Raw genomic sequence first — 27562 nt, 5'->3', positions numbered from 1 at the left:
TCACATCGGAAACCTTTCACAGGAATCTACTGAGTGAAAATCACAGCTGTGCGAATGCACTGCCCTTTTGGGTGGCCGAGCGGTTCTAGGCGCTACAGTCTGGAACCGCGCGACCACTACGGTCGCAGGTTCGACTCCTGCCTCGGGCATGGATGTGTGTGATGGCCTTAGGTTAGTTAGGTTTAAGTAGTTCTAAGTTCTAGGGGACCAATGCCCTCAGAAGTTAAGTCCCATAGTGCTCAGAGCCATTTGAACCATTTGAACCACTGCCATTTTATACCTCGTCCACGCAATATTACTGCCATCTGTATGTGTACATATTGCTGTCCCATTACTTTTGTCAGTTCGGTGTATATAATTCTGTATAAAGTTTGAAAGGCTGATGAACTGCTTTGTGTTAATTCTTGGCACGTATCACAGGAAGTTACTCGTGGCAGTGTTTTGGTTCCACACCGGCCCCCGGGTGATTTCACATCATGTTCTTCCATTGTAATTCACTCTGTGCGTTGAAGCGACCGACTATAACTTCACCGGCTATCCTCTGCAGTCATAAGAAACAACATGTTTACCACTAAATCTTATATCGAGCGAGATGGCGCCATTGGACTCGCATTCTGGTGGAACACGGTTCAAATCCGCGTCTGGCCATTCATATTTAGGTTTTTCGTAATTTCCCTAAATCGCTCCAGGCAAATGCTTGGATGGTTCCTTTGAAAAGGCACTGCCGATGTCCTTCCCGAACCTTAAAAACAAAACTATCCGATATTGCGCTCCCTCTGTAATGACGGGATGTAAAACCCTAATCTTGATTTTTTGTTTCTTTTTGCTAACAATCTTTTTCCTGAACAATGTAAGTTATTTTAAGCTGACAGATGCAAATAAGGATAAATGAACTACTGCAGTAACAAAGTGCTACAACGTACCGTAGGTTATCTTACAATATTAGTGAGCCGGCCGCGGTGGTCTAGCGGTTCTAGGCGCTCAGTCCGGAACCGCGCGATTGCTATGGTCGCAGGTTCGAATCCTGCCTCGGGCATGGATGTGTGTGATGTCCTTAGGTTAGTTAGGCTTAAGTAGTTCTAAGTTCTAGGGGACTGATGACCACAGATGTTAAGTCCCATAGTGCTCAGAGCCATTTGAACCATTTTTTTTTTTACAATATTAGTGATCCCTGTCAAAAACCTGACCTTGAGTACATAAAGGCTCTTCATAAGCATCTAGTAAACTGAAAAAAAAATTGGATTCTGCATACAAAACGATCCCAGGATCCATTCTTTGGCGGTTTTGCGAAAGTTGCGGAGCGATTTCAAAGAATGCAGGCCGCTGTGGTGAGGATTTTGTTTATTCAGCACACGTTCGCCACTCACAGTCTTACGTCAGGCCTCGAGGTGTTGCAAGAAACACGTTGTTTGTTCCGCGGAAAGCTACAGTCATCATTTTTAAAACGGAATTTTTGAAGGATCACGGGAATCGAGTTGCAGCGCTACGCAATAAAATAATGAATTTACACAAGCCAAGACAGTCACTTCAATATTAGCTTACCGGTTACAGATCATGTTAAGGTAAAACAAGTTCTCAGTGATCAGGAACAATGCTATATTGGTATAAGTCAAAATATTTTCGTACTGGGCAACATAAATCTGGTGAGTGTAAAATTCATAACTTACGTTTTACAAAAGGCATGAAAATTCAATTAGCAGCTTTGGTCAACACAGCACAGCAGAAATCGTCAGTAACTGATCTCGCTGTAAGCGACACGTTATGTTCTACGAAACCTAGTGGATATGAAACTGATTGAGCATGGGCGTCATAGGCAACAGACTGAAGCTTTCAGTAGAAATGAAATTTCAATAAAACTTGTACGTTAATTTTTTATTCACTATGTAACTGTATTAATACATTTCTTGTTGATATTCTGATGCACTCTTGTATTTAATAAGTATTATGATAGTCACTTTAAAAATGCTGGTAAGTCGCCTAAGTTGTACATATCCAGATGGTACTGAATCATGACGCCTTTCGGGCATAGCCCATCATCATATGACTTGGTAAGAAATAAGAAAGAGAAGTGCAAATTATGATATCATACCATACAGCTTTAACAAAGAAGCGAGGTCATGTAAATCTCAAATGAGATTATTCAATCTTGAAGAACTTAAGTTCGTACAATGTAAGTTCATTGTATGCATTGACAAGACGTTGAATAATCCGTACAAATGTCAAGCAAAACATGTGCTGTCGTATACAAGAAGTAGGCATAACCGGTAGCTGACTATAGTTATGGTATTGAGCCGCCGCTAATGGAGCCATAACGTAAGGTAGTGTCGCTAGAGAGCAGCACTTCTGATGACGCGTAGCAAGACTTCAGATCCCATTTAATAACCATTAGTTTACTGACGTAGTGAAGGCACTCAACGTATTCTGGTTGGAGTTCTTATAAATAGGGTGGCCGTTGATTAGTGTACTATTCTCTGAACGAGACAGGATTATTGTGCATGATATGCGGATTTTCTTCTTGTTTTGTGGGTTGATGTTACCTTTTGGATGAAATCATGCTATATCAGTAGCCCACGCTGTGTTTAAATATTTTCATATTCAGAATCTGGGAATTTCAAACACTAAAAAAGAACATCCTTTCTTTCTGGAGCTGGCGTAGGAATTACTTGAATACTTGGTAGGCGCACATCTTTTTCTTAGTGCTATCGGTGATGCCATCGTAATATAATCACTTCATAGGGATTTTTCTGCTAAAATATTTCAGTTTCTTACTCCTTTTGTGAATTTACCATGTATTACTATAGTCGATTTGTGAATCTAATATTTTATAATTTTTGTCATCTATCACATTTACATTGAAATTCTTCCCGACATGTTATAAACCTGAGTATTTGGGAATAATGTTCCTGGTCTAACAACTGCAGAATACATTCAAATGAATTCATTGGACAAGTGTCTCTACTGAGACAGTTTTGCGTCTTTTCTAATGTGTGAAAAGGATGCCATAATCGAAGTAACACCTATTTTTCAGAGAATCGACCGTAGAAACGTTTTCAGTGTAACCGTTTGCAGCTGCTTCTCTAGAGCGATCTCAACCGAAATGTAATAAAATTCGAGGAAAATATTTTCCGAAATTAAAATTAAAATGAAAGCTAGAAACTGTACATTGAAATTGGCGCTAGTTTATTAATGACAAGAAAACAAAACTGACACCGCTTCTGAAATCGAGAGAATTGGCACAGCGGTTAAGACAGTGCTGTCGCATTCAAGAGTAACTTGAGATTGACCTTCGGTCAATTGGATTTAATTTTTCGGTTACTTTCCGGTATTACTTCAGGAAATAACGGAGTGTATATATATATATATATATATATATATATATATATATATATATATATATTTTTGGAAATGATCTTCCTTGTCACACATGACGTTTGGTGGTATCACAAAAATTTTATCACTTAAAGAACCTACGAAGAGAGTTTCATGTCTCGTCACATTGTGCTTCGTCTAGAATCCTAGTGACGGGACGATCGACTGGTCCTAACAACCGACAGGCCAGTCGATTGTTTTTTCGTTCAGTCGGCTTTTTCAAACAAATGAAACTAGTCTGCGATCATGTCAGTTACATCTTATATCTTATATCAACGCGTGTATGCATCTAAGGGTATTCATGCCACTGTAATTTCGTTCTAACGAGCTGCATGGTAACCGATGGTGTCTGTTCTTTCGGACAGATACCATCTTGACATATAAAAAGTTTTTCTAGCGAAACCTAGTCCCGTCAATACGTTTAACAGAAATTCGATTTAACGGGGGTAGGACGCTAAACGGGCCGACTTGGAGCAGGAGAGGTATCAAAGGACATTTTGATTTCCACTGTCTAAACTTTTCCAATAAATTCATAAAACTTTGTCAGCATGAACAGGAAGGATTCAGGATTCACACTCATAGCAGTGTAAGTTCAAAAACTAACAGAATAATTTTTTTGACATGTGGTATTTCATCATTTTTTCACTTACCATTGGCTGCATTTGTTGTTAAACATACACTTATCCTCATAAGTAAGAGAGATCCTTCGACGAATTTTGCACAGCGTACAAACTATACTTACAGATGTATGAAACTCTAGAATTTATTTAATTTATGAAGAAATGCATGAGATGTTACATTTCAAACTTCATATTTAAAAAAAACTCAAATTTTATAGTTAAATATCTCCATTTTTAACACAGTTATTAATAGATTTGGAAAATGCTAGAGTTTTGCAGTAAAGGGTTTGTGTTTAATGAGGATACCAAGTTTGAAAGTAGTAGGATATTTATTTTGGAAGTTACATGTACCTAAGCACAGAAATTTGTGTTTTGCAGCAAATGGCCGTTAAAGTTTCTACTTCTATTTGGCATTCTTTTAGAACTGTCCAGCACCATAAGCAGGTTCTTTTTCATTTTCTAAATCAGTTTTCTTCCTTTTCACATTCAATGAAGCACTCTTCTTGATTTTATCGCCTCCTAAAATGATTTATCTGCTTTCACTACACGCTCTCTGTCTATCGCATACAAAGCTTTGATGCAGTTCACTCCGGGCTTAATCTTCATTTTCGTTAAAACATATTTCCTGCTTTGCATACCATCATTAAAACATGAAACTGCATCATAAACACCAATAGCAAGTGCATTTCTTTCCACAAAAATGATTTTTGGTAATCTTCCTCTTACACATTGGTTATAACTAGCATCTGAGTTTTGGGTACCACCATGAAGACATTTCTTCAAAACGTTTTCATTTGCACGGTCCTGGCTATATATGACATGGCTAATATAAACATTCGAATTATACAGAGCGAAATAAACTTGCGTACGACATAAGAATGCTGCTCAGAGGGGTGTGGCGCTGCATCTTGGTACACTTAAGACCAAATAACGTGCCTTATGATCTCTCAAATATACATGTTTTATACATCAAACTATTCAGGAAGATGTGGGCTACAAAAGAGAGATATTTTTGAAACATCGATTTTTTTAAAGTTTCTGCGTCTTACTCCCCTTAATAAACGAGACTCTGGCAGCGCTGTAACTGCGTGCACCATGGCTAAGAACAGGTAACGTGAACTCTGCAAAGTGTCGGAACTGTCCAATAAGTTCAGTGAGACGAGGCAGTTCTGTGGAGAATGGATACGCAGACTCACCGATGTTAGAGTTGCATTCCCATCGAACTCCTTTTTTAAGTTAGAGCATCAAACTGTATCCAGTTTAAACCTACACAGTGCGGTATTTTGTGTATCAACATGACAATACACCCTGTTGTAGCAGCTTACGTGAGGCACTTATTTGTGTATTTCTTTCTGATACTGCTATAGTGAACGTTGCTCGTACGTTTAAGTAATTGGTCTGAGAATATAAGCCTGGACGGCAAATGCACAGAATGGATTTATTGTGCATAACTTAATGTGCAGTCTAGTGTAGCTTACCTATTGTGTTTCTTACATCTCACAGGGTAAAGACGATGTTATGTATCCATTATTATTTTCTGCTGGCGTTATTTGCTCAGAGTCCCGACCTGAACCTACACTGGAACAACTTTGGAGTGAGTCAGAACGTCGAATTCGATCCAGACACAGCGTACAGTGTCACTGCCTTGTCTGTTTTCGGCTCTTTAGAACGAATGGGCTCCCAGTCCTCCAAAGAAATTTTGACACCTCATTTAAAACGTCTCTAGCTAACTTCGAGTGGTCATATAGACAAAAGGTGGACACAGCCATATTGATGTACACTATTATGTGTGCGGATACTTTTGATCAGATTATATGGAGGGCACCTAGCAAACGGTGCATCGGTCTCCCAATAGCTTGTTCACCAATGATTGCCTGTAAAAACGAGTGTGTTGCTGTTGCATCTTGGTCTGCTCGGTGTCCACATCTCCATAGACGACTTCTCCTCATCTTCTCAGCAGTAGGTTCCACTCCGTACTTCGCCAATCTCGCCATTTGTCGCATGATCATAAAGTGTGAGAGAGAATTCCTGCAAGTCATTGTTATGCTTCTTTTCGCACACGTCAACATCTACACCGTACAACGCAACTGGAATTACTGTAGAGCGACTTATTTTCTATTTCCATCGGTCCGGGATCTTCCTACCTCAAAGCACACCAGTCATTGTCCGCTATTTAAGCAATGCGTTGCCACGGCGGTTTTTCTCTCTGCTACCATTCGTCAAGTTTCTGAGCATGTCTCCCAGAAGGAGAAATTTAGAGGAAACCGAGACAAATGAAATTAATGCAAAAAGCGAAAGCCAATCATTCAGTCTTGACGAAAATTCTCTGATCAACTTGCTTTCATCAGACTTTCGTCTTCAATAAAAAGAGAGGCTGTATACGTAATTACAAGGAATGTGAAAGGGAAGAAAGGAAAAGCTAATAATAACTATATTTGTGCCAGCTACACACACGTAGTTTTAAATACCAAAAACGAATGTAAAATATATCCGGCGTATCATGTAGCTATCGCTCCTTAATATCATCTCAGATACATATTTCCAACGATCAAGATGTAACGTAAGTTGTACAGTAGGTGTTGTGGCGTAACAAGACAGCCACGCCACTCGGAAGTAGCCGAAAGGCACGCGTTAACTCACGCAGGCTAGTAGATAGGTCTGAAACAGGATACGTAATGAATGCTATAAAGAAAAGTACGTAGCTCCTGGAATACTTAACTTTAATCCATCCTTGTGGTACATCGCTCTTGACGATACAAGTGAGACTCTTTAGATACAAGCTATGTAATTCTAATGGCGCCTTGCTAGGTCGTAGCCATTGACTTAGCTGAAGGCTATTCTAACTATCTGCTCTGCAAATGAGCGAGGCTTCGTCAGTGTGCATCGCTAGCTACGTCGTCCGTACAACTGGGCGAGTGCTAGTCCGTCTCTCGAGACCTGCCGTGTGGTGGCGCTCGGTCTGCGATCACTGACAGTGGCGACACGCGGGTCCGACATGTACTAATGGACCGCGGCCGATTTAAAGCTACCACCTAGCAAGTGTGGTGACTGGCGGTGACACCACAGTAGGAACCATGTTTACAGTCATGTGACAAGGGACGTATTGTTTCCGAAACAAATTCAAATATATTCTTGAAGCTGTCTTGCAGTTCCTCAGAGATGAGGACCGATTTCAGAATCCCTGCAAGAACGATAGAAATAAACGATGTTTCGGACAAATGTATATCTTCAGGCGGAGAGCATATATCGTTCCCGTCCTGCGATTTGTCCGCATCGCGAATCGTTGTGTGCCAAAGGCGCAGTAAAAAATATTGCCCCTCGCTCTCGGTCCGGAGAAGCAGACATAAATATCCATCAGAGTCTCATTTTCTCCCTTTGTAGCAGTAGGTAATTGTAAATCTTTCAGTCACGAAAGCGAAGTGCTCTGTTGAAGATGGAAAGGTTGAGTGGACATACCGCATCTAACGGTCTGATGGAATGCGCTGTCAAACTGTGTAACAGACGGAGGTGTCTCCAACAGAAGCCGTAGTCAGAGTCTCGGCCGTAAGTTAGTCACTTCTACCCCGAGCTCTGACAGCCAACCCAGTTCCGACAAGCTCACGTTGTCATGGCAACATCTCAGTAACACTTCTGAATTGTTCAACGACGTATCTGGAAGCATTGGTCACTGCGATGCTGTCTACACACAACAGTCCATTCTTGAACTTACACCGCAGCTCGTGGTCGTGCGGTAGCGTTCTCGCTTCCTACGCCCGGTTTCCCGGGTTCGATTCCCGGCGGGGTCAGGGATTTTCTCTGCCTTGTGATGACTGGGTGTTGTGTGCTGTCTTTAGGTTAGTTAGGTTTAAGTAGTTCTATGTTCTAGGGGACTGATGACCATAGATGTTGAGTCCCATAGTGCTCAGAGCCATTTTAACTTAACATATTGTTTACATGACTTGGTATATTATGGGTGGAGAGTATGAGTTTCCTTTTGAAGTTGAAATAGATGCTAGGAGTCAAAATGAGGAAGCCTGTAGCTATTCCAGGGTGACAATGTTTACCCTTCGTGAGGTGAATGGTTACTGCAGAAGCATTTAGTTACTAAATCTCGATCGATTCTTCCTCCGGTGTTCCTCTTCACGTAATATTGGCCACTTTGATAAACTGATACTTGAACATTAATTCATTTTGACGCAGCCCCTGATCGTCATGTCCTTTAATCTCTGTAAATAATTAAATCTGTGAAGAGGTTGAAAAATCAGCCAACCAGTTGCAAATAAAGTTTTATTAGCCCTTGATCTACGTTTCAATATTTGTACAAATATCTTCTTCAGAAGTAGTGGGCCTTGTTACATCACTTGGTGGTACATTAGCTTAGATGAAGCAGAACGGCTCTTGTCATAAACCAAAATGACAAAACGAGAATTATCGCAAGCCATGGCTTTAGATAACAGCCAGCTTACATATATCGTACTTCAGAATGAATGCTCACTAGTAAATGCCCACAGATAGAGGCTCTTGTCAACATAAATTGTAATACGCGTCACAGGATAAAATATTCGCATAACTTACGTGTGGCCAACTAAGGCCTTTATATGGAAAGATTCGCATTTCGTATTAATACATGACAACAGCATGAATAATAAAGGAAGACGCGTAGACCTAGAGGTGCTCCGCAGCTGCCACATGATTCATGAAAGACAATTTAGGTAGTACACCCTTAGCTGCTAAAACAACTTTACTAAGTTACTATTACTTCCGCTCATATACATTCAGAATTCGTTAAAGCATTCCGTTATTCTGATGCATTATAAATTGTTGCCTTATTATTAAGATAAAAAGGTGAGCATCAGTGCTGTTGTGACATGCCACTAATACACTTTTGCTGCTTGTATATATCCGCATTTTCGTAGCACTAGGTGATACGTACGTCACTTCTGAAGACCTGCCTAAGTTGTTCATTATCTGCTCACATCGGAACCCTGTCGAAGAGCTCTTCCTGATTAGAGGAAAGGCATATTGACCTTGTGTTTACTTTTTGTAAATGTTTCAAATGGCTCTGAGCACTATGGGACTTGACTTCTGAGGTCATCAGTCCCCTAGAACTTAGAACTACTCAAACCTAACTAACCAAAGGACATCACACACATCCATGCCCGAAGCAGGATTCGAACCTGCGACCGTAGCGGTCCCGCGGTTCCAGACTGTAGCACCTAGAACCGCTCGGCCACTCCGGCCAGCTTTTTGTAAATTTTCCCAAAGCAAGTAGTATGGTGGTGCACTGATTTAGTGAAACCATGTCTTGTCATAAAGAAATTCACGACCCTATAATCGATGTTGTAACGCTATCTAACTTCCAAAAGAATAAGGAAATTTAAATAAGTAGCTCACATTTGAAAGTCGCGCAATTAATGAATGACAGACATAGCAGGTGAACTCAACTTTAATGAGTGGGAAAATTACTTGAAAGTTCTTATATAAATTAGTATGTATAATAGCGATCAACTTAGAGCTGACCACTGTGTACGATGCATCGAAGTTCCTGCCTGTTAGCACGATACTAAAACAAGAAGATGCCTAATTGCTGGTAATATTTTTCCAAGTTATTTAAATGATGGTGGAAAGAACTGAAGGTACATGAACTATTACTTAGTGTTGAACACACCAACAATACCATCCGCAAGTGGTTTTGTAGAACATAATACCTACAGCGTCTGCCACAGCCTTTCTCCACAAAGCCACCGATGTTAAGACATACATTGTTGAGAAAAGGGGAAGTCTGAGAACTGAATGACTGCATCATCTTTATCACAAACCTAAGCTAGACTAAGGGGGTACTTAGCAATATGTAAAAACGGAATGGCAAGAGACAAAGCACGGCCCAAAGTATAAGTAAGTTTTCAATAAAGGAAAGTGTAAATCAGAAACAGCAAATGTAATTAAATAGTATTTTAATTTTAAATCAAATAAATGAAGGACACAAGCCACTTGGCATTCAAGATACATGTGACACATACAAGGGTTGGATAAAAATAAGGAAACACAGCGAGGTCAGCATGCTTGTACATAAATTCAAATGTTAGCCAAGTCTGGAGGTGATGGTGTTGTTTTTGATCACTTACAGCGCCTGTGAATTTCCCTCAAGACGCCGCATGTGTCAGCCGTGGTCAGAACAGCGTTGTGTGTACTTGTGAGTGCATTACGTTGGACTTAAGTGAATTAGAACGTGAGAAAATTGTTGGTGGCCGTAAGGGTTGGTGCTTCAGCAACAAGATGCCCGAAGTAACCGGTGTTTCTAGAAGCACCGTATCGAAGACTTATACCGCATACAGGGAAAGCAGAAAATCATCATCTGTCAGGTCACAACGCTGACGGAAAAGTGTGTTGAGTGAGCATGACAGACGGTCATTGAAGAGGACCGTGAATTAATTGAGAGGGTGACAACTGCAAAAGTCACTACATAACTGAATGTCACTCTCGCGAACCCCGTCAGCACCAAAGCACCACGAAGTTAACTCCATAAGGTGGGAATTACGGGGCGAGCTGGAACGTTCGTAACAGGAAAATGTGGCGCCGAATCGATAAAACATGGATTATAGAGCAACGGAAGAAAATTGTTTGGTCGGATGAGTTTTTTTTACACTGTTTACAACATCCGGCAGAATTTACAGCTTTCTGTCAAGAGTGAAAGATCGCAGTGGTTCGCTGATGTATTGGGCAACCATATTGTGCTCATAAACTTCCTGGCAGATTAAAACTGTGTACCGGACCGAGAGTCGAACTCGAGACCTTTCGAGGCTCGATCCGGCACACAGTTTTAATCTACCAGGAAGTTTCATATCAGCGCACACTCAGCTGCAGAGTGAAAATCTAATTCTGGACGGATCCCCCAGGCTGTGGCTGAGTTATGTCTCCGCAATATCCTTTCTTCCAGAAGTTCTAGTTCTGAGTTAAGTCTAGGAGAAACAGACGTGAGGAAAGGAGTAGAAGAGGGGGAAAAACACAAGTAACGAAGAAAGGGAAAAGAAAGTGGGATGACTGTGAAATAGAAAGAGCAGAAAGCCCGCATGGCAGAAGATGGCAGCATTCAGTTTAGCATTCGAGAACTGGTCGTATACGTCAGCTTCTGGGGAAGCGATACGAGAGTGGCGGAAGGAAGTGTTTCAGGTGCTTCTTGAAAACAACGGGGCAGATTGTTCTAGAGACGGACAAAATAACAAAGAGGTAGTTTTCGAATGTTTTTGTTTTAATGACGAGTACAGCTGCGGTACTACGTAAGTGCGACCTAATGTTTAGATTATGATGTGACGAGAGTTGTTTAGTTTCAGATGCAAGGTACTGGGATGCAAGTGCACTGAGGAGACAATGAAGTAAACATAGCGCGTGGTAGTCAAGTAACTTGTCTAGGCGCAACCAGCCTAACTAGACGCATAAGATACTGACACCGTGAAATAGACAGATGTTTCAGATGTAACGAACACAACAATTCACGGTCAGTTCTAACTGTCTAGTGGTATTACTACTCGTGTTGTGTTAGACGACATCGTAATAGTGGAGGTTCGGTAGAACGATTGATTGCACAAGTTTACTTTTCACATCCCGTGGAAATATATTGCAAAGCTTTTTAAGGGCAAGTCCTGTATGTGACGACAGTATTCTCTGCCCAGGTGAAATGTTCATCCAAAGTAGACCCAAGTTCTTCATAGTTCCTTTGGTAAGGTATCGAAATACTGTCGAGAAGAATAGGAGGAAATTGCTCGTGGACTTGAAAACATAGTAACTTCTGATGGATATTAAAATTACTTGGAACTCTTTCACAAAGTCTCAGATTTTGCGCCTACCATGTCACTTAAGGGAAGGAAAGAGTGATGGAAGATTAGGTTTAACGTCCCGTAGACAGTGAGAACATTAGAGACGGAGCACAAGCTCGTATTGCTTCAACGATGGTGAAGGCAATCGGCCTTACCCTTTCAAGGGAACCGTCCCGTCGTTTGCCTCGAGTGATTTAAGGAATTCATAGGAAACTTAAATCTGGATTGACAGACGCAGATCTGAACCGTCGCCTTCCCTCGAATACGAGTGTTGATGTGTTCAAGTCGGGCGCTTAGGCAATGCTGGAAATCGTCAGCATAGAAATATTTACAGCAGGATAGAACCTACTAGATATCGTTGACGTACAAGGAAAAGATTGCCCTGAGGTACTCCTCAGGGCGACTTTTGAATCCCAGAGACGATGCGTTGCTGTCTTTTTTAGAGGTGGCTTCCAAGCCACTTAGCGTAGTATCTCAAAATTTTAGCTGTCATACTCATAGTAACTTTATGTCAAAGCTGACGCTATGAACTGCTTTGCCGAAGTTACTAATGTAGTAGTGTCAAATCGTGGCATTAAGTTTGTTAGTGGCACATATCGTGTTATTACGCTTTTGGACTCTTTTTTTTTCCGCCTCGAGAGGAAAGACTTTCACACACAAGCCGAAATAGCGACGCGATGAGGCGAGTAGCTCGCCTGGGCGACCAGGGAGGAATGCGAGGCGTCGACGTGTGCGTGGCGGAGGCGGGCTGCGGCGGCGCGAGTATAGATAGCCGGTAGGGGCGGCGTGGCGCGGCGCGGCGGAATGCCGACACGGCCGGGCTCGTCTATTCTGGCTGGCCGGGGCCGGGGCCGGCCCACTTAGCGCCGAGCCGAACCACCTGCGGCCGCGACAAGCGACAGCCGGCAAGTGGCTGTTTACAGCGCGAATTTGCTCCCGGGGACAGCGGCGACACTTGTACTCGATGCCCGGTGTCGCTGCAAAATATCGCCCGCTGCTGCGCAGTTATTGCGAAACGGAGTGCTGGTCCGTCTGCCAAACCCACAAGCCTTGTAAATTAGCGCGAAGCCTTTGTCTCCCATCCGAGTAAACTATTAAGTCAGGAAGAGAGAGAGAGGTTGTTACTACATAGACGCTGATGGATACAGTAATAAGGCTAGACTGTCACTCTGTATTTCGAACAGTCCATTACGTAAGACAATGCTGCTCAAGTAACAACACTCCAGGCACCGTTCTGCCACTTTTCTACGTGGCTGCACGTGGAATGTTGCCAAGAAGTGAGTGAGTTTTCCGAAACTGCTTCAACAAGTGCTTCGTCTCCTCTGTACGAATCAACATGGTTTCCATAAACAGAGATCTTATGAACTGACGAAGGCAGTCTACACAGCAACATTATCTTTCACTAAATATAATATCGAATACGTTTTGACATTCTACATGTGCACCTTCATACAGGTAAACACTCTGCAAGGCATTATGTGAATCGATACCATACCACAGACATTAGCGAGGGGTCGGTGCAATTCACAACGAGGTATGGGAGTGCTTCAGAAGCCTCCCTCATACAGCAACTGCAGCATCCTCGTACTGAGGTCCATACAGTGTTGAGCATTCAAGCGCTACGCACCGGTTCGAGACGTCAGCTACAGCATATGAACATCTCAGTGTAGGACCAATGAAGTGTTAAAGTTTCAGATGAACTTGTAGTATTGTTAATGTTGAACATTGTACTTCAAGATAACAGTATGTTAATTACTGCATCAATTGATGCTAGTCCACGGCATCTGTAACTTATCCAAAACTCCAGTGGCAAAAGGTGTGTCGAAGTTAAGTAAATCTTTTATTCATTAATGTACTAAAGTGAACTAACATTTCAGATGTTCTGGTTTGATGAGCCTTGTCCCATAGCAATCAAATAACCCAGAGTTGTGGGCGGACGAAAGTAGTTTCGCCCGGCCACAACACATCTTATGGTGTGTGGCGGAGACTACCTTGTGTACCGTTGGCACCACTTTCTTTTCGTGATTCATTCGGGAATTGTGATCGGGAATGATTACTGATAGACCTCTGTGTGTTTCCGAACCTCCCTAAAAGATACCTTCGTGGTCGTTTCGCGAGATATGCGTAGCAGGTATCAATATATTCGGTCACGCTTCTAGGAAGATGCGATCTCGGGTGTTCTCAGTTTGCTATTAGATAAAAGTCAACAATAGTTTTTACCTGTGTGAAATCGTCGAATACACATGTTGTCCCAGAAGGAATAGTCAGTGTTCAGGTACATGACAGGAGCGATCATTCGAAGCCCAAAAGTCTACTAAACATGGATTCTAAAATTCGTACCTTAAAAGCTATGAGAACTTCATCTTCGGTGCTGTGAAAAAGCTCTCTTCTACTGAACGCTCTTTGCTTTCCATATTTTGAGAGGTGCTAGCATGGACCAAAACAAAAAGTCAATAAAACATGAGCTCTAAAATATACACCTTAAGGGCAATGAGCACTCGTTCAGTAGTAGATATGTGTTTCACAGTGTCTAAGACGAAGAAGTGCTCATAGTTCTTAAGGTATGCAGTTTAGAGCCGATGTTAACTAGATTTTTTCGATTTTGATGATCGTTCCTGCCAAATCCCTGAATATTGGGCACTCCTCCTCGGACCTCGGACTCGCTGTATAACTTCGAAAGTGCCCCAGCAGTGTGTAGTGAGCCATTACTTATCATCACTCACACACACACACACGATAACATTACTGGTCGACTACATTATTGGCGATGAATTACAGGGCGCATTAATAATTGTAAAATGTCTAGGTGCATGCACCTGGATAGATCATAAGAGGAAAGACCATATAAAAATTGTTTTAGGGACGGCAGGTGCCGGGCGGGGACTCAGAGGGAGAATCTTGAGGAAATGGAAGTCATCCACGAAAAAAGTGGCTTACAAAACATTCGTTCACCCGTGATTTGTTAGTCAGTCTGAAACCCTTGCTAGGCAACATTACTAGAGGAGGCAGACAACATACAAGGCAGAGTGAAGTTGTACCAAATGGATTCACTGAGAAATTGTGAGGACGTCTCAGGAACGCTCTTCAGACTGCAGTGGTAGACGCTACATCAGAGGCTCTGTGCACCACGGGAAGGTTTACTGTTAAAATTCCTAGTGCTTATGTTCCAATAAGAGTCCTAAAACAACCTCTACGAAAAAAAAAGAAAAAGGAAAAAAAAGACGCAGATGAAGGAATTTTCCGAATGGGACAGAAATCGGTAGCTCGATGATGTACATGTACAGACAAACAAATGATTGCAGTTTCAGAAATATTGCTTGGCTTATGCGAGAGAAAGAGTTTTTTTTAAAAAAAAGGTTCAAATGGCTCTGAGCACTATGGGACAACTTCTGAGGGGATCAGTCCCCTAGAACTACTTAAACCTAACTAACCTAAGGACATCATACACATGCATGCCCGAGGCAGGATTCGAACCTGCGACCGTAGCGGTCGTGCGGTTCCAGGCTGTAGCGCCTAGAACCGCTCGGCTTCGGGCGGCGAAAGAGTTTCACAAATTTAGGAAGTGAGGAATATGTTTGACTATCTCTGGTCCTTGTGTAAGCAGTTATTAGGCTCGGCATTGATTGAGAGATTTGTCGAATGCCCTCCTGAGGATGTCGTGTCAGAAATCACGAGCGGGTTATGGCCCTGCCGATAATAGTCCAAATGTTCTTTCTTTGGGGGGGGGGGGGGTGGATCCAGCGATCCTTCTGGCCAAGGTTGGATCTGGCAAGCGCGAAGATAAGCAGAAGAAACTCTCGCCGTGTGTAGACGGGCATTATCTTGCTGGAATGTTAGCTCAGGAAGGTTTGCCACGAATGGCAACAAAACGGGGCATAGGATATGGTCGACGTACCAGTGTGCTGCATGCATGTCGCGGATGACAACCAAAGGGATTCTGCTATGAAGTGAAATGGCACTCCAGACCATCACTGCTCGTTGTCTGGACGTACGGCGGGCGAGCGAGGTTCGTATCCCACTGCTGTTGGGGTCGTCACAAGACACGTCTTCGGCCTGGAATTTCTTTGACTGGGATAGAATTGTCTTCAGTGACGAGTCACGCTTCGAACTGAGCCACGATGACGAGTGAAGACGTCCTGGACAGTGGTGGGATACCAACCTGATTGTCGCTGGCCAGACAGCCCGACATCCAGCAGTGGTGGTTTGGGGTGCCATTTCATTTCATTGCACACCCTTTGGTGGTATCTGCGGCACCCTTATAGTACAGTGGTACGTCGACATTATTCTACTACCCGTCTTGTTGTCCTTCATGGTAAGCCATGATGGGCTTAAATTTCAGCAAGATAACGACGAGAGTTTCTACTGCCTATCTTCGTGCTTGCTAAGCCCATCCTTGGCCAGTAGCGGCACCGGATATCTGCCCAACTGATAGCGTTTGGAGCATTATGGGCAGGTTCCTCCAACCAGCTCGGGATTCTGATAATGTAACCGATATGCCTCAGGAGGACATCCAACTACACATCTCTCAGGAGGACATCCAACAACTGTACCAGTCAACGCCAAGCCGAGTAACTGCTTGTGTAAGTACCAAAGACGGACCAACGTCTTATGGACTTGCTCAATTTGTGAATCTGTTTCTCTTGCGTAATCCATCCAGTTTTTCTGAAATTGTAATCATTTGTTTGTCTGTACACGCACATCGCATCTACAGATTTCCGTCATATTCGGTTAATCCCACCGCGAAGCGTCGCTTTTTTGTCTTAGAGTGTATTTCGTCGACCAACATCAGACGTGCGACTGCAATACGTGCAGATAACACTACAAGTGAGTAATAATACCAGAATGGACATGTGGACGCCGTGGCCGAGCCGTTCTAGGCGCTTCAGTCCGGAACCGCGCTGCTGCTACGGTCGCAGGTTCGAATCCTGCCTCGGATGTGTATCATGTCCTTAGGTTAGTTAGGTTTAAGTAGTTCTAAGTCTAGGGGCTGATGACCTCAGATGTTAAGTCCGATAGTGCTAAGAGCCATTTGAACCATTTTGAACCAGAATCGGCACATCGATTGTTATATCTAAACAAACTTTGTTGAGACCTCCATATTGTGTCTACTGCAGAGTAGAGTTGTTTTTTGACATGTTTTGTGTGTCCCTTAGAAGTTGATGACCATTGATTAACAAGAACCAAGAATCCATAGCAATGGAGGCAAGTAAACACACCACAAGAATACAGCTACTTCATATGAGCAAAATGAATGGCTGTTTAAAATTCTTGACTTGAACAACAGACCAATAAAGGAAGTGAATATTCCCTCATATTAGGTTTCCTTCTACATCTCCGAGGGTGGCGACAGCATATGCCAAAACTGTACTGAACACACTGAAAAAAAGTTGCTATTAATTTCCGCAATGAATGTTCACATAAGTGTTGTCTGTATGTCGATATAAATGTTTTATGCGTATGGTCCCGCGTCATATTGTACAAAGCTACTGCTGCAGAAAACCAACGTTTCGGCTACCCTTGCAGCGGCCTCCTTCTGGGTCTACTCAACTGACTCTGGCCGAAGTCTACGCAATTATGTTGTCTGTTTACTTTCTGGAATGGAGGTGATCCCTTGCACCCACCGTCCCAGTACTAATTGTCACGATTTTATGTACTTTTGCATTTACGTAGGAAGCGTAGTTTCTATAGGTGGGACTAAAGGAATCTGTAAAGTCTTGAGAGTGCAAATCAAAGTAGCATCTAATGATATTTACAAATGCAAAAAAAAAAATCTCTTATTCATTTAGATAACGACCCAGCAGCAACTTCCTTAATTAATAAATAAGAGCCGTCGGGGTGGCCGAGCGGTTTTAGGCGCTACAGTCTGGAACCGCGCGACCGCTACGGTCGCAGGTTCGAATCCTGCCTAGGGCATGGGTGTGTGTGATGTCCTTAGGTTAGTTAGGTTTAAGTAGTTCTAACTTCTAGGGGACTGATGACCTTAGAAGTTAAGTCCCATAGTGCTCAGAGCCATTTGAACCAATTTGAATAAGTAAGATGGTAGTAAGTGACGAGGGTGCCACTTGCTGTGCGTACAGAGTCGTCGCCGATGTCAGCGCGCAACTTCCCCGCCAGCTTCTGGAATAGCAACTACGTGCCGCCGCCCACGGCAGCGACGTCTGGGGCGGCGTCTGCGGGGGCGGCAGTGGGCGGGGCGGGCGGCAGCGGGTCCGCCGGCGGCACGCACCACGACCTGTACTCGGCCGCGGCGGCCGCCGCCGCCTCTGCCACCGACCCCTACCACCACCACCAGCACCACCAGTCCGACCCGTGGCACTCGCACTACCAGCAGTACACGCACCACAGGTAAGCCGCCTCAGAGCTTCAGCACGCCCCCTGCTTCTTGAACAGCAGGGTCCCTCTATGGTAGTGACACGAACATTTACAGGAGCTATCACATTCTACTGATTGTCCTTTCTTTAGTCGATCTGTAACAAAAAACAAAGTACACCTCCCGACAAAAAATGTGAAGAGGACTTGATGATGTTAACACGCCTGGTAGGGTGTGTAAGCGGGATGAACAGCATCAGTTGTATAGTGACCACTCAGAAGGATAAAGAGATAAGACGTAGTCATGCGAGACAGCGTTATCAGTATCCGGCAGAGTTTGAAAAGGGCCTCATTGAGAGTCTCCATTTGGTTGAATCGCGCAATACCAAAGTTTGTGAGGCATTTGGATCTACCAGTGGCCCGATGTTGGATGTGTGGGAACGTGAGGGCACGCATACTCGTCGTCGAGAATCGGTCGACCACCTCTGACCGCTATGAGGAAGGAGCGCCTTAAGGGGAGTAGGACGTCAAACGGGACGACTTGGAGCAGGAGAGAGACTACAAGACATTTTAATTTCCACTGTCTGTACTTTTAAAAATAAATTCATAGAACTTTGTCAGAATGACCAGAAAGGAATCAGGATTTACATTTACAGTGGTGGAAGTTCAAAAATATAAGAAAATAATTTATTTTTTTGACATTTGTATTTCACCTTATCTTCATTTACCATTGGCTGCAGTTGTTACTATAGGTACACTTTTCTTCATAAGTAAGGGAGATTCTTTGAAGAATTTTGCACAACATACAAACCATACTTACAGGTGTATGAAACTCTAGAATTTTTGAAATCTATTAAAACTGTGGTAAAAATTGAGATAATTAACTATAAAATTTTAGTTTTTTTAAACATGAAGTTTAAAATATAGCAGCACACTCATTTTTTTCATAAATTAAATAATTTCTAGAGTTTCATACACCTGTATGTATGGTTTGTATGCTGTGCAAAATTCATCAAAGAATCTCTCTTACTTATGAAGAAACGAGTACCTATAGCAACAAACGCAGCCAATAGAAGTGAAAAAATGATGATCTTTCACATGTAAAAATTTATTTATTTATTTATTTATTTTGAACTTCCACTGCCATGATTGTGAATCCTCAATCCTTCCTGGTCATGCTGACAAAGTTTTATGGATTTATTCGTAAAAGTATAGACAGTGGAAATTAAAATGTCCTGTGGTGTCTCTCCTGCTCCAAGACGGCCCGTTTGACGTCCTACCCCCCTTAATGTGCACCAGATATATCGTAACCCCTTCACATCTATGCCTGCCATCCGAGAACTAGTAAAGTAGTCCCTGGAACACTGTCATCCGCACCATTAGTCAGAGGTCAGCAACAGCCAGACTAGATAATTACCACCCTATGCACAGGCTGCTGGTAACGTCACAGCACAAAATGTTACGTTGGACTGGGGCTGTGATCGGGTAGCATTGACTGCTGATGAAATAGCGTCTCATTGTGTTCAGCGATGACCCACGGTTTTGCACTCCTCAGATGGCGATGAGCTGGGGAGGGGTCCCATTCTTAAAAATGTTTTGGAGTGGCAGACTGATGTTACTCCTGGCGTCATGCTAGGGGTTCCAATTAGGTATGACTTCATGATACAGCCGATAGTGACTGAGGGAACTTTGACGGTACAGCGGCAATTCACCAGCAACCTGTGTCCTCATGGGTTACCACTCTCGCGACAGTATTGTGGTGCCGTTTTTAAACAGCAGAATGCATACATGGAAGTCCCTCTCTGAAATGTTTGTGAGATAGTGAGTTACTCCTGTGGCCATCTACATCTTCAAATCTGCCCAGATAGAACTTGAGAGAGCAGCTCGGACGTCAACTCCTCCTAGTGGTAGTATCTAGCATATCAAGGACTAATGACAACAACAATCGGTCATTTTGCCTCATGAGAGGGTACACCAGCCTTAAACACCCTTTCCACATGAATCAGTGCTTGCGTCCAGACCATATCATACTGATCAGTAGGGTCACATACCAAGTTCTTGTAAATCTGACTCGACTTTGTGGTCACTGAAACATCACATACCCTCTCAGTCCATGAAATGCCCGAGACAGAAGCCAATAGGCAGTTTGTCAACAAGTGGCCACGAAAGCCTCAACAATTTTGAAATGCCATTATGTTTCCCCCACCCTCTCCCCTTCTGAGTGCTTCGCTTTTTATGTCAGTGAGTGCAGATATAAGATTGATATTCATGAGCTTATCTGCCTTGTTCCTTTGTTACGAATGTGACACCTCTCTGACTTTCTGATACAAGCAACATGACTATTGCCTAATCCTTTGTCAGAGGAATCTCATTCCGACTACCTGCTAGTTACTCTGCCAGAAAATAGACGTAGACATATGGAGTCAGGTACCTCGTAAAAAGCCATTGCGTATTGAACCAGGGACCTACAAACGACGGAGAGGCTTCGTCCCGCCGTAGCCCTCAGGGGTTCACAACCCCACAAGAGGCCACAGCAGTCCATCAACCCAACGCTGCCCCATACCGAACCCAGGGTTATTGAGCGGTTCGACACCTAGTTGACCCCGCCCCCCTCCCTGGAACGTCTTACATTAGACGAGAGTAACCCCAAATGTTAGAGTAATTATGATGTGCGTGTACGTGGAGACAGTGTTTGCGAATCAGTCGCCGACAGGGTAACTCAGGCGGAATAAGGGGAACCAGCCGGCATTCGCCGAGGCAGATGGAAAACCGCCTTAAAAACCATCCACAGGCTGGCCGGCACACCGGACCTCCACACTAATCCGCCGGGCGGATTCGTGCCGGGGACCGGCCTCCACTCCGGAAGCAGCGCGTCAGACCTCGCGGCTAGCGGGCGGGCAAAAAGCCATTTCTCACAACGGTGAATAAAGCTGCACGTCTTCAGTCTGACAAACACACAAGCTGGAATTCCGCAGTTTTGCATCTTTTCAAATGATGCAAGGCACTGAGTGCACCGACGATGTGTAAGGCACATATCCCACACTGTATGGAAGGTATAGGCAGTTGATGGTCCTGTCGTGTTTTCGGGGTGAACCATGACTCCTGTCCACTCATTCAGGTGAGCATGAACATAAACCAGGAAGTCTCTTTCAATATTCTCGGTGACCAAGTATTGCCTTTTGTATATATTTTCATGATGAGCATGTCGTGGACATTCCCATCTTCCAAGATGAGACATACATGTTCACAGCGATGCATGCATTCTGGAATCCTGTCGTACCTCTAATCACCCGCTAAATGATCCGATCTTAGTGCCATAGAAAATGTGCGATACTGTTTGGAACAGTAGGTGAACCGTAAAATGAACATACCCTAAATCTAAGGATCAGTGGGTAGCTTCAGCTCGATGCTGAAGAAACTTGCGGACTCTTCTTCGCTGAACTGACGGCTAGAAGCCGTGTTACACAGTATTAACGTGATGTCTCCTATCGGTCATTTCTTTCCGGTGTCCTTAACGTCCTCCAGTCTTCATTTCCCTCTACATACGTACTCTTCAGGCCACTGTATGGTGCATGGCAGAGGGTACCGTGTACCACTACTAGTCGTTTACTTCCCTGTTCCACTCGCAAATAGAGCGAGGGAGACTTGAATGTCTCTGTGCCTCCGTGGGAGCCCTAGTTTTTCTTATCTTCCCGGTCCTTACGGGAAATGTTCGTTGGCGGCAGTAGAATCGCACTGCAGTCAGCTTCAAATACCGATCCTCTAAATTTTCTCAAAATTGTTTCGCGAAAAGAATGTTGTGTCTTCTCCAAGGATTCCCATTCGAGTGCACGATGGATCTTCGTAATACCCATGTGCTGATCGAACCCACCGGTAACAAATCTAACAGACCACCTCTCAATTCCTTCGGTGTCTTCCTTTAATCCGAACTATTTGCCATCCCATACACTCGAGCAGTGAAGAAGCAACGTGAAGAACACCAGCCGCTAATTAAATAGATGAAGCCCCGACCACCGTCTCCGGCATTACGTCGTGGATAGCGGCAGAAATGCAACTTACGTGACTGGCTACCCATGATGTAATGCCGAAGACGGTGATCGGGGGCTTCATGTATTGAATTAGCTTCTGGTGCTCTTCACGTTGCAGTACACCACCAGCCACAACCAAGAGCATTGCCATGCGCCACCGCCTCTGGCAGACATTCATGGTATATCAGCGTTATTTACTGCTTTATGAATATATGATTTCTTTCTTTATATTTTCATACCAATTCCTGTTTACTGTAGGTCCGAAGATGATCTGATAAAAAGATCGAAACGGGTCACCATTAAAAAAGTTAAGCGATCAAGACTGCTTCCAGTTTATTTATAATAATTACAGATCGTTGTTTTCCTATACAAGAGCTATGTTCTTTAAAATGTTAAACACTCTTTTATAGTTTTCTTTAATAATTCTAGAAAAAAACTCACCCCAGTACAAAGTTCAGCTCTATTAAATTTATTTCAGAAAGCTCATGTTCATTTGTTCTTGAGGACTAATAGTTTGCATGAAGTCATCAAGGGAATATAAAACTCGTGCATGTGGCATCTGAAGGTGTTGCGGATTGCATAAAACCCAGCGGTAGGGGCGGCTGAATCACCCTGTATAGCAATGCTCACTCTGCAGCAAAACAGTTAAAGGCAGAAAAGAGAAAGAAATGGTCCTATCACAGGTTCTTAGGGTACTCCAGAAAGTACAGTCGCATCTGTCGATTTCGTTTCATTAAGAATGATCTGTTAATCTCTATCTGCACGTGAGTGCTTAATGGGAATAGGACGTCAAACGGGCCGACTTGGAGCAGGAGAGGCACCACAGGACATTTTATTTTCTACTGCCTACACTTTTACAAATAAATTCATAAAACTTTGTCAAGATGACCAGGAAGGATTCAGGATTCACACTCATAGCAGTGGAAGTGCAAAAACATAACAAAATAATTTTTTTATATGAAATTTCATCATTTTTTCACTTTCTGTTGGCTGCATTTGTTGCTATAGGTACATTTTTCATCACAAGTAAGAGAGATTCTTTGATGAATTTTGCACAGCATACAAACCATGCTTATAGGTGTATAAAACTCTAGAATTTTCCAAATCTATTAAAAACTGTGGTAAAAATTGAGATAACTACAAAATTTGATTTTTTTCTAAACATAAAGTTTAAAACGTAAGAGCTCATTAATTTTTTTATAAATTAACTAGATTCTAGAGTTTCAGACACCTGGAAGTATGGCTTGTATGCTGTGCAAAATTCATCGAACAGTCTCTCTTACTTATGAAAAAAAGTGTACCTATAGCAACAAATGCAGCCAATAGTAAGTGAAAAAATGATGAAATTTCAGATGTAAAAAAGTTGTTATATTTTTGAACTTCCGCTGCTACAAGTGTGAATCCTGAATCCTTCCTGGTCATGCTGACAAAGTTTTATGAATTTACTTGTAAAAGTATAGACAGTGGAAATTAAAATGTCCTGTGGTGCCTCTCCTACTCCAAGTCGGCCCGTTTGACGTCCTATTCCCCTTAACCCAGTCACAAATCCGGTGCGACTCTGAGTGAGCTCGTATGTTATTCACTAATCGGCAGTGCAGACTGTATCAAACGCTTTCCGGATGTCAAGAAACACGGCATCAAGCAGGGCGCCGATGTGCTATGTCCGACTACCCGACACAGGTTAGGGTGTCGTGGGGTGCTGGGTGCCAGAGTGAGGTACTGAGTGCGTGCCGTGTTGCGCAGGGCAGTCCACGACTACCACCACCATCACCACCACCACCACAACATGGCGGGCTACAGCGGGCTGCTGCTGCCGGGCGCGCGGCTGCCGCAGTACGGCGGCAAGGCGGCCGGCGACGCGTGGGTGTCCGCCCCCGCGCACGGCGCGCGCCTGCACCACGACCAGCCCGCCGCCGCCGCCGCCGCCCACCACCTCGACGCCGCCGCGGCCGCCGCCTACCCCGCCTACCCGGCCGCCTCCATGGCGGGTGAGTACGGCGCTGTGCACCGAGGGGGCACGGCATACTAGCGAAAAGTATCGTAAGCAAAGTTGCGTACCCATAAAAATACTGGAAGAAAAATGTTGATGTCATGGGGTACCAAAGCTTATCTTTGATTCTGGTAGATACTCTCCATCAGCTCAAATCTATCCATCAGTGTTTGTAAAATCTATCTGCGATTGAGATACTTGAAATCTGGTTTCGCAGGATAGGGCGGATCAGGTTATGGTTGTGGAGGGAGCCATAATCAGTTACTGTCAGTTGAACAAAACACACAAACTTTTGAAACTTCCTGGCAGATTAAAACTGTGTGCCCGACCGAGACTCGAACTCGGGACCATTGCCTTTCGCGGGCAAGTGCTCTACCAGGAGAACTTCTGTAAAGTTTGGAAGGTAGGAGACGAGATACTGGCAGAAGTAAGCTGTGAGGGCCGGGCGTGAGTCGTGCTTCGGTAGCTCAGTTGGTAGAGCACTTGCCCGCGAAAGGCAAAGGTCCCGAGTTCGAGTCTCGGTCGGGCACACAGTTTTAATCTGCCAGGAAGTTTCATATCAGCGCACACTCCGCTGCAGAGTGAAAATCTCATTCTGGACACAAACTTTTATTTTCCTAAGAACCACTTAATTACACATTGCCTTAAAGAGATCAAAATAAAACAATATGGCTGAAGGCCCAAAACGACACCACAAACAAAAACGGCTGAAGGCCTGAAAACAAGTTATAAAAAAATTGATTTAAAGAATACATGCAACTGAAGGCCTTACTTAAAAAAATATTTCACATAAATACTCGGCTGAAGGCCACACACAAGACATTGAACAACTGAGGTCTTAGTGCCTGGATAACAAGAATTTCAGATAGAACAAGCTTTCAAAATTTAGTTTTTAAACAAATCAATCTTCAAATTTTAATTTAAGTCAGCCGAAGGCCTTGTTCCAAAACTAAAACTAAATTAATAGACGGCTGAAGGCCTCGCAAAGTTAAGCAGAACAGTGGTGCTCAGAAGTGTTCCAAGGATCGGCCTGAGGAGGTAGCTGTAACGTAAGATGAGGTGAGACAGGTAGCCAAAAGTAAGGTTAAATAACCGGACGGCAACCCGACCCAGGGACGGCTGAAGGACTGTCCAACAACCTAACCAATTCCCTTCCGCCCAACCAACGGCACGACAACGGGAAGTATCAGTAGAGGACAAACATACGTCTTCAAAATTTGTGTCTAAAAACAGCCAAGGCACAATAACCACTCTAAGAAAAAAAATGAACAAGCAACTATAAGGCTGTCGAACTACATGCCGTGCCGGACAGCATCAACACGGTGAGGGAAAACACACTGCAGGAAAACTATGCTAACAACCAGGTCAGGTAACTGGGGTGTCAACGGCCACAAAGCTGAAAATACCGCTGGTGTACTTCGCTGATAAGTAACAACCAATTTTATAGTTAAAGACCATACACGAAGACGGCTGCAAAATTTCGCCGACTACAACACGTCATATGTTGCTGCTAGCTGGAACGGCCCAGGAAGCAACAACCGGCAATGAACGAAGAGATGTCACAGTAGTTGAGGTTTCATAACAGGTTAACTGATCACTCAACTTCAGTGTCCAGGTTCGGTGGGCAATGAACTTTGTAGGTCTCGCAGCTAGCGCCTCACATTCCGACCACGCGTGCACGCTACCAGCGGTCCCGGCCTGACATCGCGTCACGGAGACTTCCTCGCTTCTCTGTCCCAACCGACCGACTGCATCCAGCACGCAGACAGCGTTACAATAACTGGTCAGTCAAAACCACAGGATACACACGTGTCCGCGGAAACATTTCCACAAACAACTCGAACGATACTAAAATGGTCACTGTGGAACAACAAGGACAAATCACGACACACACAGAGAACCCAGAAGCGGTCGGAGACAAAATACAGGTCGTCCGATGAGACGACCGACCGAACGACCAACCAAGGTCGTCCCCACTCAAGTCATGTGTGTCAGCAACGGTCGGCAAGTCATGGCTGTCCAGACCTCACTGCTGCTTCGTCCCAACTGAACTCCCGACACACGACGACCTGGAAATACAGGCGGTCGCTCCAAAGATAATACGACAGTGCTCTAATCGACAAGCGCTGCTGCTGCCACTCACGGGCAGGCAAGCCAGAATCTTAATGACACCAGTAAATCGAATAAGAAACGAAGCGGCAGTACTGTAAACACAAGATGACAAGCAATAAACGGCATGAACACGAGCCGCGCACGTCTCAATACTGTCAATTTTCACAAGTTTTAAATAAAGTAGCTGTTGTGTACGAGGTGCGGCTAGAAAAAAACCGGACTCATGCTGGAAAAAACATTTATTTACAATTATTTACAATTTCATGTTATCTCCTTCAATGTACTCTCCTCCTCGGTCTCTACACCGCTCCATACGAATTTTCCACTGTTCATAGCAATGCTGCAGATCATTTTCGGTAAGTCCATACATTACTTCCGTCGCTTTTTCTTTTACTGCTTCAACAGTCTCAAATCTAGTTCCTTTCAAAGCTGACTTGACTTTAGGGAAAAGAAAAAAGTCACAGGGGGGCCAAATCAGGTGAGTAGGGTGGATGATCTAAGATGGGAATGTTGTCTTTTGCCAAAAACGTCTTCACTGACAACGCACTGTGAGCTGGGGCATTGTCTTGGTGAAGGATCCATGACTTTTTTCTCCACAAATCGTTCCGTTTTCTCCGTACTCGCTCACGTAGGGTAGCCAGGACGCTAATGTAGTAATGCTGATTCACTGTTTGTCCCTCTGGTACCCAATCAATGTGCACAATCCCTTTGATGTCAAAAAAAAAAAAACAATCATCATTGCCTTGAATTTCGATTTTGACATTCGTGCTTTTTTTTTTGTCGTGGAGAACCAGGAGTTTTCCAATGCATCGATTGGCGTTTAGTTTCGGGATCGTAAGTAAAAAACCACGATTCATCGCAAGTAATAACATTTTGTAAGAAGGTGGGATCACTTTCAATGTTTTCCAGGATGTCAGAACAAATCATTCTTCGGCGTTCCTTCTGTTCAATTGTGAGACACTTTGGAACCATTTTTGAACACACTTTGTTCATGTTGAAACTTTCATGAAGAATCTGCCTAACACTTTCCTTGTCAACTCCTGTTAACTCAGACACTGCTCTGATTGTTAAACGGCGATCTTGTCGAACAAGTTTACCGATTTTTTCAATGTTTGCATCAGTTTTTGCTGACAATGGTCTGCCAGTGCGAGTGTCATCACTGGTGTCTTCGCGGCCATCTTTAAATCGTGTAAACCACTCAAACACTTGTGTTCGCGATAAACAATCATCGCCGTACACTTGTTGTAACATTACAAAAGTTTCACTTGCAGATTTTCCTAGTTTGAAACAAAATTTGATGTTAACACGCTGTTCTTTCTGTACACTCAACATTTTCCGACG

General features: G+C 43.6%; 1 long non-coding RNA gene across 1 annotated transcript in view; it reads left to right on the top strand.

Moving 5' to 3' along the window:
* Nucleotides 1-24015: 24015 nt before the first annotated feature.
* LOC126203297 (uncharacterized) overlaps nucleotides 24016-27562 on the top strand; it is a 143969-nt gene continuing 140422 nt past the window's right edge. The window contains exon 1 of the long non-coding RNA XR_007540257.1: nucleotides 24016-24107. This is a non-coding gene — a long non-coding RNA (uncharacterized LOC126203297). The remainder of the gene's footprint in view (nucleotides 24108-27562) is intronic.

Source organism: Schistocerca nitens, chromosome 9 (genome assembly GCF_023898315.1).
Source record: "Schistocerca nitens isolate TAMUIC-IGC-003100 chromosome 9, iqSchNite1.1, whole genome shotgun sequence".
Taxonomy (NCBI): Eukaryota; Metazoa; Arthropoda; class Insecta; order Orthoptera; family Acrididae; genus Schistocerca; species Schistocerca nitens.
This window is presented reverse-complemented; position numbering and strand designations above follow the sequence as displayed.